Source organism: Mustelus asterias, chromosome 14 (assembly GCF_964213995.1).
Source record: "Mustelus asterias chromosome 14, sMusAst1.hap1.1, whole genome shotgun sequence".
NCBI lineage: Eukaryota > Metazoa > Chordata > Chondrichthyes > Carcharhiniformes > Triakidae > Mustelus > Mustelus asterias.
Genome location: NC_135814.1, coordinates 25421874 through 25438567, shown reverse-complemented (window position 1 = coordinate 25438567; position 16694 = coordinate 25421874). Strand labels below are relative to the sequence as shown.

The 16694-nt window shown below is 42.1% G+C and overlaps 1 protein-coding gene and 1 long non-coding RNA gene across 2 annotated transcripts in view; one reads left to right on the top strand and one right to left on the bottom strand.

Annotated features, from left to right (window-relative positions):
- arhgap15 (Rho GTPase activating protein 15) overlaps positions 1–16694 on the top strand; it is a 730777-nt gene that overhangs the window by 546135 nt on the left and 167948 nt on the right. The gene's annotated exons all lie outside the window — the stretch shown is intronic.
- Positions 1–16694, bottom strand: part of LOC144503547 (uncharacterized) — an 82341-nt gene that overhangs the window by 21252 nt on the left and 44395 nt on the right. Inside the window, exon 2 of the long non-coding RNA XR_013499503.1 lies at positions 8766–9005. This is a non-coding gene — a long non-coding RNA (uncharacterized LOC144503547). The remainder of the gene's footprint in view (positions 1–8765; positions 9006–16694) is intronic.

The following is a 16694-nucleotide window of genomic DNA, read 5'->3' as shown; positions in this document are numbered from 1 at the left end:
TTACACACAGCAAGGTTCCACAAGCAGCAAGTCAGATAAATGACCAGTTAACACATTGCAGTAGTCCACATTGAGATATATATTGTTAAGAAGCTGAATTCTTTTTAATATTCACTTCAATAGGTAGATGGGATCTTTATTTCATGTCTCATCTAAGAAACAACACTCAATGTCCTCTTTCTTTTTCTATTTGTTCCTGGGATGTGGGCAACACTCGCATTTAATGTCCATCTATAATTGCTCTTGAGAAGGTGGTGGTGAGTGGCCTCCTTGAAGTGCTGCAGTCCGTGTGTTGTAGGAGCACGCACACTGCTGTTAGGATGGGAGTTCCAGGATTTTGACCCAGCGACAGTGATGGAATGCTGCTATAGTTCCATGTCAGGATGGTGTGTGGCTTAGAGGGGAACTTGCAGGTGGTGGTGTTCCCATCCATCTACTCCCCTTGTCCTTCTAGGTAGTAGAGGTTGTGGGTTTGGAAGGTGTTGTCAAAGGGGTCTTGATGAATACTTAATACTGAATAAGGGTCAGCCTAGATTCTGTAGTCCCATCCCACACTTAAGCTTAAACTCAGAGCCTTCTGATTTATGGATGTTAGTCTGAAGTCACATTCTGGTGGAGGAAATTGGAGAAGCCTGGAAGAGCTGTTGTGAGATGGGGAAACTGGAGAACAGGTTTACTGGATGTCTTTCAGAATTTAAATGGAGGGCTACTTTAACTTTTGCTCTCTGCGGTGTTACCATCCACACAGATCTGAGCCTGGAAGCCTGCTTCACAGGGCCAAAGCTTATGAGATCTTTTTTTTTGGGGGGGGGGCAGGAAATGGGCATCAGGGAATGCAGAGGGGCTAAGGGTTATAGAAGAGAGGATCCAATGGTGGCTCAGGGTTCTGTGTTGCACCCAGGGTCCTATTGTGGTGCACTATGGAAGTGGGTAAGATAAAGTGGTGGTCAAGGAGCCCAATGGCAGTCAAACGGGGGTTTGTCTTAGAATCCCTGCAGTGCAGAACAGGCCATTCGGCCCATCAAGTCTGCACCGACTCTCCTGATACAGCATCTTACCCAAGCCCTCTCCCCCACACTATCTCCACACATTCCCCATGGCCAATCCCATCTATCTACACATCTTGGGACATTAAGGGGCAATTTAGCATGGCCAATCCACCTAACCCGCACGTCTTTCATCTGTAGGAGGAAACCGGAGCACCCGGAAGAAATCCACACAGACATAGGGAGAACATGCAAACTCCTGACAGGCAGTCACTCAAGGCCAAAATTGAACCCGGGTCCCTGGCGCTGTGAGGCAGCAGTGCTAACCAATGTGCCACCGTGCCACCCACAAATGATAGTGTGAAGGCAGCAAACAATTGCAGAGTGCGGATTTAATTTCGGGCCTCAAGGAACCATGCCACTCCACCTGGCCCACACATTTACCTCAGGATTCAGTTCTTCTTGCCTCTTTTAAGCTGTTGGTGAAACCCAGTTGCCTGTGACTAGCAAAGTTAAAATGAATGCACGCACCCCCATTAAAATACTTAAAAGACCAACTCACCTCCCTTAAGCTAGTTTCTTAAGTGGCCCTCCCTGGACTCGCATTAAAAGTAGGAATGGGTTGTTTTGAGGTGGTATTTGCTCCTGTTCCAGATTGCTTTGCATTTTAACCTCTGTCCCACCCGTTTTTGGGAGTTAAGTTTTAGCCCAAAACGAGAGTGCGAGTTAACATGTAAGCCGCTGTGTAACAGTGCTTGAATTATTAAGGTTAATCTATATATTTTTCTCTCTTAACTAATATCTTAATGAGTGCCTGAGTGGCATCAAGTAATGTCACTTCACTCAGACCCAGCATGTTATGTTTACCTACATTTCCATTTCCTTCTGCTTTATACTTCCAACTTCAGGCCAGATTTACATGAATACGTGCAAATATCTAATAGGAATATCCAATAGATGGAGCGGTATGGGCTTTTCGTGGCTGAATATCTCAAGATATTCTAATAACAATGAGATATGCTTCTGAAGTACATATGTATCAAGGATCAGAAAATCCAGCAGTGTTGAGATACTTTCGTTCCTGCTGTTTCCTGCAGTAAATATATGTTCTGGTTTCTTTGCAATGTCAAGCATAACTACAATTGTAGATAGATGTCTCTAAATGGATTCCACTTACCTATAGCGATGCCTCAAATGGCACAAGGACTCAGAGCGTATGACCTCCCCATGTCACTATATACAAAGAGGTAATCTCATCAAAGACTACCTTTTTGTTTAACTGCTATATAATATTTGCCAGATATCCTGCTGCCCTCAGTCAACTCCGGGGACCAAGAGGCACTGCTATCTACCTAAATGTTTCTGCATGTTTCCTTCCTGACAGACCCACGTTAAAAGCTGAGATACACACGAGAACGTTGCACCTTTTAATGGTCTCACTTTTAAACTATGTTTATAGGAATCTTGACATGACAGTGTCCAGGCCAAGCTACAAATCTCATTGTTTGCTAAACCAATCAGTAGGTAATATTTCATCAGAAAAGGAAACCGTCTTAAATTGTCTCTATATGCGGCTGTTTCCAACCAGTCTACCTAATTAACCTGTGACAGGCAAATCCATTTTTAAAATATATATGTTATATATATATATATATATATATATATACTGGAATCATTATGTACTTTTAAAATGTTTACTTGGAATGCTAATTTATTTCCTGATGTGCAGCATAGTACATCAATTATTTCATCACTTGTTTCTACAGCCCATGTACAGAAACGCTTAGCATGTAGGATTGTGAACTACCCTATAATTGCAGTGTTCAAGGGTGTATGACACAAAAAAAACCTATTTAAGCTGACTTATTAGGAATCGGGCAGCTGGGTAAAATAAAGAAGGGGGTTATTATTAAGGTTAATCTATATATTTTTCTCTCTTACACTAATATCTTAATGAGTGCCTGAGCTACATTAACAGCACAACATCCACACGAGAGAAGAACTTTATTCTGCGCTTGTGAACAGAATAGTGGAGTGAAAGCCACAACACGTTTAATCAAAAATAGGTGATGGTGAGAGAGCATTGCACTGCATGAAAATGTAACAACTAACTTAAATTAATTTACGAAAGAATAAATGATGCCTCGGAGTAAGGCAGAAGATTGCAATCTGACCTTGCAACCAGGGTCGGCACGGTAGCACAGTGGTTAGCACCGCTGCTTCACAACGCCAGGGACCTGGGTTCGATTCCCGGCTTGGGTCACTGGCTGTGTGGAGTTTGCACGTTCTCTATGTGTCTGCGTGGGTTTCCTCCGGGTGCTCCGGTTTCCTCCCACGTTCTGAAAGACCTGCTGGTTAGGTGCATTGACCCGAACAGGCGTCAGACTGTGGCGAATAGGGGAATTTCACAGTAAATTCATTGGCAGTGTTAATGTAAGTCTTACTTGTGACTAATAAATAAACTTTACTTTAGGTGATATCATACACTTTGGGGGAAATAAAACTTGTATATAAACTGTAGTTTTCTTCCTTCAAGCCATGCCTTGGAATCTATGGGGGGCGGTGGGGGAGGTGGGGGGGAGGGGGGGATCTCCAGCCATTCCCGCCAGCAGGATTCTCCCATCCTGCTGCAGTGAAGGGAGATTTGGCTGACCGCCAAATTCTCCATCCTCTCTGGCAGTGGTGGTTGGCCGTGAACAGCTGAAGAAATTCCAGCCATTGTTTACTGTTTAATTGGTTTGTGGCAACTTATAAAACAGCACCAAAGGTGTATTCTATATGTTGTTGCTTTTAATGTGTACTTTATGTAATTTTATGGAATGACAAAAAAGTTTGTGCTAAAATTTCACTAAAAGCCTACTCATCTCCTTCTGCAACATGAGTGGGAAATTGGTGGAACTCCAAGAAAATAAGAGAGAGCTGGTTTATGCTGAGGCCCCAGAAATTTCAGGGAGCTTCTGTATTGAGTTGTAAGATGCAGAATTTCTATCCACTCCTTATCAATCAAATAACAGGCTGAGGCTGGGGGACAGGGCTGGACATTGCCTAAGCTGGGAGTTCTTAGTTCTATCCACAGAAAGGGATATCATAGAATTGGCCTAATTATTTTGGTCAACTCATTTCGCTTGGGTAATCTTGTACTGATTATGCTTCAGTCATTATTTCCTTGGTATGCGCCAACATCATATGTTCTTGTTATCTCACTGTCACTGCAACAGCTACTGTTAGCAACAAAACCCAGGCCCCAAACTAATTTAAACCACTTCTGTACCCAGATGTGACTATCTCGCTCCGCATCCAGCCATGAAGCAAGGGGTTAACGCACTGTCACCATGAATAAACCTATACTGTGATATAGAAAATGGTTGTGTGTATATACATTTATAACTGCATTTTGTGCCCCTGTTCAGGTGTGCTACCATTTTTAGAAGTATCAAGGTACAATATACCTAATGCATTCACAATTATGATTTTGATGCATAGTTGTTAGCACAATTGCTTCTTGCATCAGAAGATTGCAGATTTTAGCCTATGTTAAAGTTGGAGCTCAAAACCTAGCTGGGCATTTGAGTTTGAGAGTGAAGCAATGTTTTATTTCTCAAGGTGTTGTCTTCTGGATGTAATTTTAAACTGAACTCTTGCCTATTTGTTCAGATGGGCATTTGTATGTCCCACATCACTATTCAAATAATATGGAGCTTTCCCATAGCTCTGATGAACAATCTTTAAGCATTACCACCAAAATAAAATACAATAACTGGGGGCCGATTCTCCCAAAAAAATTCGAAGTGTCGAATTTGCAGAAAAGCTGCAGTAAATCACACTGCTTTTTTCAGCAGGATTTTCAAAATGAATCTCCCACACTCTGTGTATTGCAGAGTGCACTGGCGTGAATCACATAAAAGATCAGGGAGCGGGGCCTATTCCCGCTGGAGAGGCCGGCAGCATAGCGCTGAGAGGGACACTGCACATGCGCTGATCTGTCAGCGCCGAGATCGGCACATGCGCAGTGGGCCCGATTTGCCAGCCTTCCAATCGCTGGCCCCACAGAGATGTGACTCTCGCATTGCCGGCCCTTCCCCCGCCCCCCATGGGCCGATTGCTGGCCTCTGAAGCATGCCTGGGCCCAGCCTCTACGCCCCACCACCCGCAGCTGCGATCTTCCACCACCCCCAAGTCCCCCAACCCACTGGCAGTTCCAACGACCACCCCCCCTGCAATGCTGACCCCCCTGAAGTCAAGCCCCACCCCCTTGGTGGTGCCCCCTGGGTATTGACACTTTGCCCCTTGGGCAGTGCCAGGGGCCCAGGCTGGCATTGTCAATGTGTCAATGCCCAGGGGGCACCTCCGCTACCCGACCCTCTGGGGACCCCTAGATTGCCACCCCCTTCACTCCAGCGGGGTCAGGCCACCAGCTGCCTCCAAGTGGGGAGCTACTGTAAACCCCGCCGGAGTGAAATACTCCTGACGCGGAGTGGGGAGGGGGGTATGGAATGCTATTGGAACTGGAGACTTCAGTCCTGAGCCCACTAATGATATTTAAAATACATTAAAATGAAGGGCTGCATATGTAATACAGTTCCATGCCTATTTCTGGCACGGAGCTGACGGTGCTGGAAATTCGGCCCTTGTGGACGTGCCCAGCGTGGATTCCACTAACTTGCTGCGCAAAAAAAACAGCGCAGCAGGATGGGAGAATCATCCCCCTGATCTTTCCTTGCATGATGTTTGTGTCATGTTACTGGTGCACAATGGCTGGTGCACAATCATAGCTATAGGTTGAAAGACGAGAAGGGAAACATCGAGAGGCTTGAGCTGCAATGTTTGTATTCCCCTTGTCCATGCCTTACCTTATTTAAATGTTGACCAAGATTAATTTAAATTTTAATAACATTTCAAATGCTTGACAACAAGTTGAATTTATCCTTGGCATGTAGGTTCAGGACTGTAGCTTTAATCAATTAGTCATTAGGTTTTGTAATTTATATATTTTTTTTTACAATTGGAACTTCCAAGTAAGTTGTCTTCTCTGTCAATCTATTTTCTGTTCTCAGCCAGAAGACAAACTTCCTTTCCAGAATTGGGCTTACATCCAATACTTACATCCTTCCTCATTACCATTAAAATTTACAACGCTTTTCACAGGTGACAACTAATCTCCCCATGGCCAGGGCCAAAATTCTCCCGTCTCACCTGCCACAGGAATTGTAGCGGATGAAACAGAAAATCCAGCAGACCATTTAAAGGTCCATTCAACTTAGACGGGAATTTCTGGTCTTGGGACATGCGCAGCCGAAGAATCCCACCCCATGTGTACCAACATAAAATTTAAATTATGCTTGTTCAGTATGTTTTAAACTTGTGAACTTGCATACACAATTGATCAGTGAAAATTTTATTCTAAATATGTGAAAGCTCACTAAGTCTGAGCCCACGCCCTGTCACATTTCCTAGTGTGATCACTCTGATTCTATTCAACACCTGTAATGATTCAGCTACCATTACTTTAGTCTTTGCCATCTAACAGCACACAGAGTAGTGTCAGTCTGTGCAAAGTGATGAATGAAAGATGGGAACACAGTCAAAGCCAAACTCTAAGATCCACACTATTCGCATATTGTTGGATTATAAATAAACCATATAAAAAACCTTAAACAGTACAATCAGAACACAAGCTGCAGTGGCTGATAGTGAATCTAGAGCAACATTTACACAAATGCAATGCTAAATATCACATCACTGTAATAAGTAGCTCAGAAAATGTCAAAGCTCAATTTTGGAAAGGAAGTTTGTCTTCTGACTGAGAACAGAAAATAGATTGACAGAGAACCAAACTTATTTGGAAGTTCCAATTGTAAAAAAAATACATAAATTACAAAACCTAATGACTAATTGATTGAAGAAAAATACAGATAAAATTGACAGCAACTGATTGTAGAATACCTAGATAAATATATAAGCTAATCGAGTCAATACTGCTAAGTGACTAATCAGTTCTCAAATGAAAGTGACAAGATGACTACAATAGCTAAATTGCAATCAAACCTAATTAATTCGAGAGTGAGAACTAGAAGTATAAAAAGAGTTGCTTATGTCAGAATTAATTATTTAATATCAGAGATTTCCTTTGGCCTTGCTGGTAAAAAATCTCACTGATAATCAAAGTAAATCAGAAAATCAACGTTAAAGACATAATGGTTGTTAAAATGTTTAAGTGGGCCAAACAAATGCCAATCAAGTTCCAACTAGCCAATCAAACTGACTGGTGATGACATTTAAGGAGAGTAACTCGCTTTCAGGTTCATTCCAAAGCTTTATTTCAAATTGTAAATGAACCCCTTGCTGGAATAATGGGTTAATCATAAATGGGAAGAGGCCCGACTAGAGTTCTCAGGATCGTCAAGTAACCTGAACACATTCCTGTTCAACCACAATAACCCAAGTTCCAGGTTCTCCCCTAGAGATCAAGATGACAAATGATTGATCTGTAGTCAACAAATAAAATGAATTAATAAAAAGAAACCCTCTGTTCAAATTCTCTCTTGCATGAGGCATGGTCAGATCATAAAGATTGAAAATGGTGGAACTTCCAACATGGCATTTCGTGCAAAGGATAAACTCTCTATAGCTTAGCACCTGTTTTAAATAAAATTATATGTTCAATCTGAACGGAAAAGTTAACTTTTGTTTAAAAAGATCTACATTTTATCCCAATTGGGATTCGGAAACCACTCCAGTGTTCCTTCTGAAACAAAACCTCAAAACTGTAAACAAATGATTATACAGAAGCACAGAGATGCCAACATGAAGAAGTTGCAAATGAGTCCATCAAATCTCATTTGTTGTGAAAATGGTAGATTAATTAAGTAGGAGCCAATTGCACTTGAAAACCTTAATTAAACAATGCTTAATTATTCATTTAAATAACGATTTAAAGTTGATTAAATAATTTACTGAATAAAATGTTTTAACTCAATTAATTGTTTGGGAGGGGGGTAAAATAACAGAAAGTCAACAAGTCTCCTAAGCACTATTACCACCCATGTGGTGTGTTTAACCAAGATTTAATTACACACATAAGTGAATACACATGCAAAAGTATTGTTAATTTAACTGATAATGATGCCATCTTTCAAACTAAATACAGTTGTAGGCTAAAATCTATTTCTTTCATTTTTGTGCCATATTTTACATGTATATTACTATGAAGAAATGCAAAGAAATGAATTAATTAAACAATAATGCATTGGGGAATTTATGGATTCTGGTGTGTTCAGAGTTTTGGGGACTAAAATCCTGGATATTAGCTTTAATTTAAAATAATTGTTTTGGTCACCAGCTTAACTAATTTGAATGTTCTTTCCATATCTGCTTGGAAATGTTACCTGAGCATTCTCTCAAGGTAGACATGTCTTAACTTAAAAAGAGAAATAAGGAATTTCTCAACAGAGAAATATTGTCTAGGTATCCAAAGTAATATCTATATCAATCATCTGATCCCTGTTGTATTACTGTATGGTTATTAAATCTGCACTTCACAAACGAAAATAATGCTTCTAACAATCTTCCCTCCATTCACATGATTTAATGCTCATGCACTTGAGCATATTTCAGTCCTGGGATTTACAAACAGTCATATTCATGAACATCAGCATTTTCCCTTCATAGGAGCTCAAGTAACTTTTCAATATCAATGTCTCCAAAATAGATAGACTGGATGAAGAAACTGTATTCATTGCAGTAACATTTTCAAAATAGGGAAATACTGCCAGCATTTACCTGATCTGGAAGAATTGTTCAGCAAGCGCATAGAAATTCCACCAGCTCCAAATTCTCCTCCAAGTCAACCACCATCCTGCTGTAGGCACATCTCACCAGTCCCTCATTGTCATGATGGAAAATTCCTGGAACTCCGGACCTAACAGTGTTGAGGGAGCACTTTCACCACACGGACTGCAGCAGTTCAAGAAGATAGGTCATTGTCACCTTCTCAATGCAACTGGGAATGGACAACAATTCCTTGCCAGTGATGCCCAGGTCAGGAGAATGAATGAAAAATAAAAATAAAATCAAGTAGTCAGTCATTATAAACCACTTTTTAATCCCTCGTTCCCTTGGACAATCATTATTAGGATGCAACATCAAATCCATTCTAAGTAGAGCCTGTTTCATTTCTTTTGATGCTTGTAATTTTGTTATGAATGCAGTATTGCCCTCACTTAGTGCCAATGAAGACAGGCGCAGGCACAGGTATCTGACTGCAAAAAAGGAGTTAACACAAATGCATTTCCAAATGGGAAATATATTAGTAATGTTAATTAGAATCTGTAAGTATATGGCTACATCAAAATTCATTTTAAATGTAGTTCAACTAAAATGTTCAACAATACAAAAATATCAGATTCTCTTTGAATACTAGAGAGTAAAGAAATCCGAAAATAGAATGGAAATGTCACAAATGTAGTAGAAATGCCACAATTATGTGGCACAAATGGACTTCTTGCCCGTTTGCCTTTTCAATGATTGGGTGCCAAATTATGAAGATTGGGTCATTGGAATAATAGGAACAGATACCACATTACCAACAGCGATCCTGGCACACTTACACTTTGGAATTATAAGAATCTTCCTGCCTGCATCGCCAATGACCTGAGCTTCAAGGCAACAAACTTGGATGCTCCTTCATTGATCTGTCTTCCCTCAAATGTTAAATAGTCGTTCTTAAACAAATTGTTGGGCCCATTTGTCACACTTGTATGGCAAACCTGCCACATGTCATTGCTGGGTAAACTAGTGTAATTTCCAGAGTGGCTTAGAATCCCACTGATTTGAGTCAACGAGGCCATAGAAGAAGGAAACCGGACATAATCGGGTTTAATCCTAAATTCTCGATTTGATTATACTAAGTCTAAGACACAAATGGTAAATAATTTTGAGGCTCATATCTTTAAATGCTTGTATTTAAACACAGCGGGGTAGAGAGTGAGTTCTTCCACTTTAATGACAGTGAAGTTGGCACAAACAAAGTGCAGTTTCAGTGAAACTCAAAAATAATATCCTCCCCATGACAGCTGACATTTTTAATTGAGCTAATGTAATAGCCATATGAAAGTAGCCTTTGTTCAGATCTCCCAGCATGCTGAACTTGGTGCAAAATGAAACTTTACATAAAGTAAAATACATTTTTATGCGAAAAAAAATTCTCATTGTGATCCATTATCCGGCTGGCTGCTAAACCCCGAGCTTCTTTGAAGACAAACACAAAAGATTTGAGGCTATTGCATTCTGCCAGCTCCCAGTCGGTTTTAGGCTAAAAAGAAAACCCAGCCATTGCTGTTTCAGAGAAAATCAACAAGTCCAACATCAAGGGGGCAGCATATCCTTGCCCCAGATCCCCAGTACATGCAGCATTGCTTGTCCCCTCTAATCTAACACCACTGAAATCAGGGGAGCACAAAGATTATCTTGAGTTGTAATCGAGTGCACACTCTCTTTGTGCTATTTTAGGCGTGCAGGTGTACCGCAACTAATACAAAATAAAATGCCAATATCGCTGCCTCAAGGTGAACATGTCGCTGCCCAGGACATAAACACATCCTTACATTATACACTGAGTCACCATTAATTGTGGAGACACTTTACTTTTACAAACCTGAGTAGGATACAGCCAGGAAAATGTCAACATGCATTGTTTGGGAAACTTTAAATGAACCACTGATACACTGAGAATTTTTTTCTTTGTTGCATGTATCACAGACAAGGTCAGTATTTCTAGCCAATTCCTATTTGCCCCTGTAAAGGTGGTGATGAGCTGTCTTCTTGAATCGTTACAGTCCACATGATGTAGGTGCATCCACTGTGCTGTCAGGGAGGGAGTTCCAGGATTATGACCCAGCTACCGTGAAGGAACAGCGATGTATTTATGAGTTAGAATGGAGTCTGACATCGAGGGGAACTTGCAGGTGGTGGTGCTCCTATCCACCTGCTGCCTTTGGTCTTCTAGCCGGAGAGATTAAGGTTTTAGAAGGTGCTGTTAAAGGAGCCTTGGCGAAGTGTTATAGAACGTCATCTACATGATACATACTGCCACCACTGGGGTGGTAGGGAGTAAACGTTTAAGGTGCTGAATGGGGTTCCATCCATGCAAGCTATTCTGCCTGTGTGGTGTCAGGTTTCTTGGTTAGAACTGCACTCCGCCAGGCAGTGGAGGGTATTCCATCACAAACCTGACTTTATGAACAGATTTTGAGAAGTCAGAAGATAATTTACTTGCTGCAGAATTCTGAACCTCTTCCTGCTCTTCTAGTCAGAGTGTCTGTGAGGTTGGTTGAGATAAGTTTCTCGTAAGTGGTGATCCCCAGGATGATGATGGGCGTTCAGTGATAACCATGTCATTGAAAGTCAAGAGGAGATAGATTGATTCTTTCTTGTTGGAGATTGTCATTGCCTGTTGCTTGTCTGGCATTAATGTTACTCATCACATACCAGCCCAAGCTTAAATATTGTCCAGGTCTTTCTGCATGCAGGGCCAGACTGCTTCAGTATCTGAAGAGATAGTGATGGTGATGAATACAGTACGATCATCATCGAACATCATCAGTTCTGACCTTATTTGGAAGGGAGATCAAGCAGCTGAAGATGGCTGGGCCTGCAACACTACCCTGAGGAACTCCTGCAGCAATGACAGGGGCTAAGGTTATTGACCTTCAACACCCACACCCATCTTCCTTAGTGCTCAGAATGATTCCAGCCAATGACTTCACTTTTGCTAAGGTTCCTTGATGCCACATGTGGTCAAATGGTGCCTTGATGTCAAGGGCAGTGACTCTCACCTCACCTCTTCAGTTCAGTTATTTTGTCCATGTTTAGTCCAAGGCTGCGAAGAGGTCTGGAGACAAGTGGCAATGGTGGAACCCAAACTGGGCATTAGTAAGCAGGTCATTGATGAGAGTGCTGCTTGACAGCACAGTTTACAACACCTTCCATCACTTTGCAATGAATCACTTTCTTACACACTCATGCGCACACACACATGCACAGAATATAATACTGGGTCAATGTCTATTTCATGAGTGCAAATAATGCTCACTAGTGTTTATGAGCTTCCAGATGTTTTCCACAAAAAACTGAGAAAAAAAACTCTGGGTCCAATTCTATGAAGTCCAAATAAGCATAGCAAATTCAGGCTGGAGAGTATATAGAACAGACCACAATTCGGGGCGAGTCTAGCTCAACAGAGCCTTCTGCCCTACGTAAATGGATGAGCCATCTGCATGTTCCCTGCCAAGTCCTATATCTGTTTTGTGGGAACATGCCTGGGAGAGTTTCTGGGAATTCAGCCCGGTCTATTCACCTACAGTCCAATAAAACTCATGCCATCTGGGAACTATTCTGGATCCACAAATTGCCCAACAGGAAGGTGATTGATAACAGAAGGGATTGATTACCTTTAAAGTCTACCCTGTTGTTTAATATATAAATTGAGTAGTGGAATTGTGAATGGAAACAGCACAATATGTACCATCCCATATGGGAAGGTGCATGTATCCTTGTTTCAACCCTCATTCATCCATTCTTCAGTCTTCATTTGTTCATTCAACCTCTCTGTAATCTTTATACATTCATTGTTCACTCATTGTTCATGCATCTAGCCCTCAGTCCTCATCCATACTCTGTTATTCATGACTTACATGAGTGATTTGGTCTTAGGAATAAGTAACTCAATATCAGATGATACCAGCCTGGGGAATATAGCTCATACTGAGAAAGAATGTAGTATACTACAAGAAGGTGATGGAAAACTTGCTCAGCAATTAATTGTTAAATAAATGTTAAAATGGATAAATATTGGCAGGAAGGACAAAGAAATTGCTGACACCTCAGAAGATAAGAAACTGTATGAAAGTTACCAAAGTCCCAGAGGGCCTAGGCTGCTCTCCCCCTTTCTTGAGAGAGATCTAACTGTTGGTGATTTAACCTGAGGATCACCACACCTCAGGCGATGGGCAAGGTTGAGAAGGCAGGGCCTTTATGAATAACCTCTGCCAGTACGGGAATTGAACCCGCACTGTTGGCATCGCTCTGCATCACAAATGAGACATCCAGTAACTGAGCACCCCCACAATGCACTGGCTCGCAAAGCCAGACTAAACATTCAATACATAACAAAGAAGGCTTTCATTTTCGAGGAATTTTTCATCGCAAACATCTTCTATTCTCTTCCATTTAGCCATTTAAATGGCTGCTGGACTCCTTTTAATGTTTAATCACCGTAGCTGTCGGCTTGTTATTTATACATGAGCTTGCTTGAAATAAACAAATTATTCATAGAATCCATATCCATAAAATTATGCAAAGGCCAATATTGGGGTGATTGACTAGGTAAGCAAAAAACTCTTTAATACACTATTTTTTGCCCAATTTGAGCAGAAATATAAATTTACAGACTATGGATGCTTGGCAATATTCAGTAGCGTGGGGTCAAATAATTTTGTGTCCATTGTGTGTGCTTAGATCTTAAAGACAATGGCCCAAATATTCCGATCAGAGTCAGAACCTTTGTGTTGCATCAGATCAGACAAAAAGCTACCTATTTCCCTGGATGCATTTAAAAATGCCAGACTACCGATCTCCGATGCAGAATAACTCCCTCAGCACAGGAATGCAAGCAGAGAGCAGCTATGAAAATCAACACAGAAGACACACCCACTTTATCCAGCACTATAGCTGCCTCAAGTAAGTTTAAATGTAGAGTGTAGATGGTGGATTCATATCAGTGAATGGGTGAGTAGATAAGTGAATGGATAGGGTGGGGTGAGGTAAGTGGGTAGATGGGCAGTGTGAGTGAGGTAAGTGGATAAGATGGGTGAGATATGTCATATAGTGCAGAAAAGACCCTTCGGCACATTGAGTTTACACCGAAAATAAAGGCATGCTAATCCCATTCTCCTGCACTTGTCTCATATCCTTGAATGTTATGGTATTTCAAGTGCTCAAATGGATGAGTAGGCAGAGTGAGTGATATAAGTTGTTCGGAGGCATTTGGGTGAGGTGGTAGTATGGCAGTTGGCTAAAGGTGGCAGGTGGGTAAAGTGGGCAGGGTGGAAGCTGGGTAGGGTGACATGTGGAGTAGGAGGGTGGGGTGGTAGATGAGTGAGGAGGTGGGTCAGGAAGTAGTCGCGTTGAGGTAGTACGGGTTGTCAGTTTGGGGGATAGTCAGATCTGGGTTGCTGGATCAGGTGAGTAGTCAGGGCAAGTCAGGTTGGGTCAGGGTGTTGGTTGGGTAGTGGGGAGTGGTTAGGGTGAATAAGGGGTAGTCAGGTGTTTGGGGGTAGTCAGGTCCAGTCAAGAAGGTAGGGAAATCATATCAGGGGCATCAGCAGGGTGATGGGAGGGAGGGGGGGGAGAGGGTTGGGTGGTAATCAGGTCAAGGCAGGAAGGCCAGATGGTTCCGGGGGGGGGGGGGGGGGGGAGGTTGAGATAGGGGGTTGGAGCCTGATTGTCAGGGTTTCAACAGCGTGTTGGAAAGGTTAGTTTTGGTGACTGAGGATGTCAGTTCTGTAACTATAAAGGAGTTAGACTAACATTGTTTCTGTCGAACATTTCCTGGTCAAGTACTGTGGATCTGTTCAAAGACCATTTCAAAGGGCACTGGGAATATAAGAGTTTACCATCGGAAGTTCAAACTTCCTGAGCAATTCCCATGGAGTCAGTGCATCTGGGCCTCTGAAGCATCTCAACACTCATTTTGGATCATACATCCAGCATTTGACAATCCGGAGATTGGAACATCTGGGCCATGTGTGTCCTTTGGTGCTAAAATCAGGCACAGTGTTGACATATGCATTGCTGCTTTCAAGATTAAGTGAAATCGCTGACTCACTGTGCATGCGGAATAATGATTAATGCCTGCAGGCATAAGAGGTGCTGACCAATCATCAGTGTTAGTAGAATTGTGGCTTAGGAAATAACCACATGAGTTCAAACCACAGACTGAGCAACAGATAGATTACAACTCATGTACATGATTCAAAGCCTACATCGTTCAGTTACAGGAATGCTGTAACTGGGAATATTATCCTCTTTTCAAGATTTTTTGTTCACTTGAAAATATTTTGAAAAGTTAAGCAAAATTATATGAAAATAGAAAACGCTGGAAATACTGAGCAGGTCTGTAGAGAAAGAAACAGGATTAACATTCCAAATGGAATGGATAATGATCACTGTGAAAGTTAGCCATCTCATACTGCTGACATGCAGAGTATAAGATCTGAAGTCCTTTGACCATTTGCAGTACAAAGTGCAACATGAATCTTCAAGTCAGAAAGGTCAGAAATTCTCTCGGGTAGCTTCAGGTCGTATCATGAAACATCAGCTGAGCTCGCCCCGAAACTGGAACGAGGTCAACGGACTTTTCCATGGTCCGTCCCTCGCCCGCTACGCTTCCCATGGCAGGCGAAACGGGAAAATTTGTCCAAAGGCACTTCACAAAAGCACTATCAAGAAAAAACTGATACCAAGTCACATAAACAACAACAGCTTGGATTTCTTTGACGTCTTTAACATAATAAAATGCCCCAAGGTTCTTTACAGAGACATAACGAAACAAAATATGATGGTGAGTCATACAAGGAAAGGTTGGGCAGATTTTGCCACTGAGATAGGTTTTAAGGAGCGCCTTAAACAAGGAAAGGGAACTGGACAGGCAGAGAGGTTTGGAGAGGGAATTCCAGAGCTGAGGACTTGGGCAACAAAACGCATAACTGCCAATATTGGAGCAATGAAAATCAGAGACACCCAAGAGGCCAGAATTAACTTAAGTCACAAATAGGCTTACCTCAACACTGTAACGAAGTTACTGTGAAAATCTCCCAGTTGCCACACTCTGGCGCCTGTTCATGTACACTGAGGGACGAATTTAGCAGAATTAGAAGAATGCACGTATCTCAGAGGGCTGTAGGACTGGAGTAGATTACAAAGATAGAATGGGACGAGGTCTTGGAGGAATTTGACAACAAGATCAAACCGTTTTAAAATCGAGGTATTGCTTAACCAGGAACCAGTACAGGTCAGCGAGCAAAGAGCTGATAGATGAATGTGATTTAGTGTGAATTAGGACAAGGACAACAGAGCTGTGGATGACCACTGGTTTACAGAAGGTAAAATCTAGGAAGTTAGCAGGAGTGCACTGCAAACATCAAGACAGACAGTGAATGAGAGCTGAGACAGGGTTGGAGCCAGGCAGAATTACAGTGGTGGAAATAGATGATCTTCGCAAAGACAATAATATGTGGTTGGAAGCTCATTTCAGGCTCAAATATGACGGGTGGAATTTTCCCAAAAATATTAAGTGCCGAATTCACATAAAAACTGGATAAATCCTGTTGTTTTTTCAACAGGATTTTCAAAATGAATTTCCCACATTCTGTGCATCACAGAGTGCCTTAATGTGAATCTTGCTAAAAATCAGGAGGCGGGACCTATACCTGCTGAAGAGGCCGGCAGCAGAGTGCCAAGCGGGCCACTGCGCATGCACTGATCTGTCAGAGTGCAGACCGGCACATGCGCAGTTGCCCCGCACTGCCGGCCTCCCCGATCACTGGCCAGCCTCAAGACTCCACATCGCTGCTCCTCCGATCTCCCCAGCCCTCGATCGCTGTCTTTCTGGACAAGGCCAGCACCCTCCCCCCACTCCACACACCTTTCCCA